The following is a 4,785-nucleotide window of genomic DNA, read 5'->3' as shown; positions in this document are numbered from 1 at the left end:
TATTTGTTAGTATATTATTTAATGTGTATTGTTTTTCTAAATGGAAAAGATTAATTTTTTCTTACTTCTTGTATATTTTTATAAAGTGAACTCTAAGAAAAATTATAAATGCACATTTATTTGGTACCAGAGATCAGGACCTCATCCCCCTGAACCATGTGTCAGCCACTAGCTATATGGCCTCCCAGTTATTTTTCTTTTTCTTTTTGGGTCACACCCAGAAATGCTCAGGGGTTACTCCTGGCTTTATACTCAAAAATCACTCCTGGCGGTGCTTGGGGGACCATATGGGATGCCGGGGATAGAACCCTGGTTAGCTGTGTACAAGGCAAATGCCCTCCTGCTCTACTATCGCTCCCACTTCCCCCCGCCCAGTTATTTTTCTGTATTGTAAGATCAGCCAGGAACTCAACAGGCGTGGGACCATTTTTTGGCTATTTTCTATATACTTAATGAAGCTTTTAAAAAACATCTTAAGGGGCTGGAGAGAGAGTTCAGCAGGTATGGCACGTGCCTAGCATGTGACTGACCCAGGTTCAATCACCAGCATCCCTTATGATTCCCCAAGCATCGACGGGTAATTTCCTGAATACAGAGCCAGGAGTAACCCCTAAGCATGGCCGGATGTGACCCCAAAACAAAAACTAAGAAAATCCTGAACACATTTCAGTTGAACAAATGTGTATATTTTAGGTTTGGTTTTGTTTTGCTTGGGGACCACACCTGGCTCTCTCAGGGCTGACTCCTGTCTCTGCACCCAGGAATCACTCCTGGTGGGCTCAAGAGACAAGATCATGACATCAAACCTGGTCAGCTGCTGTACTATCTCTCCGGCTCATTATCTGTATTTTTTCTTTGAAATTCATTTGTCACTTAAATTTTACTCATCATTTTTTAGCTATATTTTCTTTAGAGACTCTACTTCTGGTCTAAGAGATAGTACAGCAGGTAAGGCTGCTGTACTACATGCCTTGCATGTAGCCAACCCAGTTTCAATCCCTAGCATCCCATCTGGGTCCCTGAACACTTCAAGGAGTAATTGCGGAGCTAGGAGTGACACCTGAGCATCACTGGGTTTGGCCCCAAACCTAAAAAAACCAAAACAAAGCCAAAGATGCTTCTTTTTGGAATAAAATTTAGACAGTTGGGAAAGAAAATGATGTTTTGTTAGGGGGCATAAAATGAAAGAAAAAGCATAACAAAGATAGTCAATAGTGGTTATAAAGTACTGGTTCTGGTGACACACCCATTGATGAACAGTACAGTTCTTTCAACACACCCATTGATGAACAATAAATAAGTACTTTTGGACAATGTGTATATGGTTGGTACAGGTGCTAAGATGCAAGAATGGTAACAGTTCCCTTAACATTGGCAAATAAAAGTCAGCAGGTAGAAAGCAAATTAATCTTGGGGACTGAAGAGACAGTACAGGAATTCTTTGGGTGTATCAGACTACTGTCTGCAAATACTTCTTTTCTCCATTTGCACATTTCATACCTTCTAGAGGTGGAATTGGTCCATCTTTCCTCCCCCCAACAGTCCCTTGCTATTTCTGCACATCCATATCTTCCTAAACAAAAGGAAATAAATTATTTGCAATAATTGTAAACATATTAAGATGTAGGAAAATAATTGCCTCCTGGCTAAGATTCAAAGTAAGTCTCTCCTAGAAATTCACTTTTATTTTTCATTTTGGGTCATATCTGGCTAGGTCTACTCCTGGTGATGCTTGGGGAACCATGATATGCCAGGAATTCAACCAGGGCCTCCTGCATTCAAGCATGTGCTCCAGTCCTTTGAGCTATTTCCCAGCCCCTAGAGGTTCACCTCTCTAAAAATTAAAGATTTATGAACTTTGTCCCATAGTCTGATACTTTTTTTTTTACTTCCCTTATATGGATAGGCCATAACCTCTTATTTCAAAATGCTATTTGCTTTAATCATGAATCAACAAAGTATAATTTGCTGCTGCTTGTCATTACCAAATATACAAGCAACAAAAACAGCCGAAAATGGTAGCAGCTGCTAGATTAACTGGCAAAAAGGATTATTAAAAACATTGCTATTCAAAATCATTTCCAGCCAAGGTTCAGAAGTACTAAACTTGGGCCAAGTCAGCATGTCTGCCCTTGTAAACAAAAGTTTAAAGATCTTTTTACTAAATGAGGAATCTGAGTTTTGTCCTGTATAACTACGTTTTATTTTTGAGACAAAATCATGTCCTAAAAATTCTTGGCGCTCCTACATAGTTTTGACTGGATGTTTGTTGGTCTCATAACCAAGACATATATCTATGCAGGTAATCTGTGTTTTTTTCTGCTTAGTACACAATCTTCCTAGCTCACATTGGGAACTGAGGTGAGCTGCAAGTGGCTGATCTTGTTCTCGTGCCATACTCTTCCCTCTGCTTCTCGGCCTAGGGAGGGGGTCCCGGCGTGTACTGATTTACATTTCTGCTGCATCATGAATAGCCTCCAAGTTTAAGAGAAGTTTCTCAATCAGTGCTCTATCACTTGAACCAGGAGTTGAATGTATTATCTGGAAATGTTTGTGGTCCTATGTCATATTTGGGGGGGGCGTGTATGTTATCTTTCTGGTATATTACACACTGTAGTAAGTATTCATTGTACTTCAAGAATCTGGGTGTAATTTATATACATGTATTCCATATTTTAGTAAGCTTGAAGTGACAATCCATAGTTTGTAGGAGTTTGTTATTATTTCTCAACTTCGCTATCTTGTATTTTAAGGACAATGAAACATCCCTTGTCCTATCAAGATGACAGAAGCAGAATGTAATTTTGGGAAATTCTTTGTGATTGATTGTAACAAGTTTTGTTTTTAAAACTAATAAAAATAAAGTTAGTGTTCTTTTTATCAGTCTGCTGAATTTAATTCTATATGATTTTTGTTTAAATCTTATTGAAAATTTTATCTAACAACATGTCATACGTACTTTTTTTCACCCTGTGAGATGTTTTTTACTTAAAATATCTTAGGGTAGAGCCATAGAGATCTTACAGTAGGTAGGTAGGGCACTTGCCTTACACAGCTGGATTCAATCCCTGGCACTCCCTATTGTCCTTCAAGCACCACCAGGAGTAATTTCTGAGTGCAGAGTCAGGAATAACCCCTGAGCATAGCTGGGTATGGACCAAAAATTAAAAAAAACAAACAAACAGACAAATCATGGTGTTGCATTTATTTGGAGTGGGGGGCTCCCAGGTGGTGCTCAGGAGACCCAGGGGCCACTTGAGCAATATTTGGACAACCAGGCTGAGTTAGTGCTAGGGTCCAAGGAGGCAATGCTGCTTGGGCCCTACAGTGCTAGGGACCACCAGGGACATGCCAGCCATGCTTGAGGGCCACCAAGGCCATACCTGATGATGCCCGAGGGATCACGTGATGCCAGGAATCAAACAGGTTGGCCACACAGGCATATGTCTTAACCTGTGTCCTTTCTCCTCGGCCCCTATTTCTTTTGAGTTGTTATGGTTTACAGTAATATTAATGTTTTGCTTTGGGCAATAGTGCTACTGTACCACAACCCCAACTACCGGTGTCCCTCCATCACTGTCCCTTGGTCCCTTCTCTGCCACTCCTTCACACTCTTGCCTCCACCATTCCCTGTTTGTCAAACTCGGTTCTGGCAAAATCTCTGCTTTGTTTTCACTGGCCGTTTGTTCCCCTGATTTTTTTATACACACAAGAGAGAACATCCAATATTTGTCCTTCTCTCCTGATGCACTTCACTTTACATAACCCTTCCAGCTTTATTCAATTGTAGCAAAATGCAAGGTTTTATCTTTCTTTCCCCATTTTATTTAAACACGGTGGCTTACAAAGTTGCTCATGATGCCTTTGCTACAGGCATTCAATATTCCATCACCAATCCCACCACCACTGTCACCTTCCCGCCACCATTGCACCCATTTTCCCAACCATCCCTCAAGTCTACCCCCATAGCAGGACCAAAATAATTTATTTTATATTGCTTATTACCACTTATTATCTTCTATTATCTTCTAGAATATATGATTAATAGATTAATATCATTGCTCTTGGAGAGCCCAGCAAGCTACCAAGAGTATCCTGCCCGCACGGGCAGAGCCTGGCAAGCTACCCATGGTGTATTCAATATATCAAAAACTGTAACAATAGGTCTCATTCCCCTGACCCTGAAAGAGCCTCCAATCATTAGGAAATAGAATAAGAAGAGGCTGCTAAAATCTCAGGGCTGGGAGGAATAGAGACGTTACTGGTGCCCGCTCAAGTAAATCGAAGAACAATGGGATGACAGTGATACAGTGATATTACCACTAAATGGCTAATGGAATTATCAAAAATACTTCAGTAAGATGAAAAATGTGAAAATTGTTGTATCTCACCAAAATCTGTACTATTTTTAAAAACCATGAAGTCGGGGCTGGAATGATAGCACAGCGGGTAGGGCGTTTACCTTGCACGCAGTGACCCAGGTTCGATTCCCAGCATTCCATATGGTCCCTTGAGCACTGCCAGGAGTAATTCCTAAGTGCAGATCCAGGAGTAACCCCTGTGCATTGCTAGGTATGACCCAAAAAAGCCAAACAAAACAAAACAAAACATTGAGTCCTTATCTGAGGGTTTACTAAGCTGTTGTTCTAGCTGAACCTTCTGTGTTAATGTGTTTGTTAGTCAAGCCTCCTTGGCTTCATTATACTCCCATCCAATCTGGTGTGCTCTCCTGGGTTGTTAGTATTGCAGAGTTTGGAGATGTCACGCAGCCATGAACAGCGTGTG

Source organism: Sorex araneus, chromosome 5 (assembly GCF_027595985.1).
Source record: "Sorex araneus isolate mSorAra2 chromosome 5, mSorAra2.pri, whole genome shotgun sequence".
Classification (NCBI taxonomy): domain Eukaryota; kingdom Metazoa; phylum Chordata; class Mammalia; order Eulipotyphla; family Soricidae; genus Sorex; species Sorex araneus.
This window is presented reverse-complemented; position numbering follows the sequence as displayed.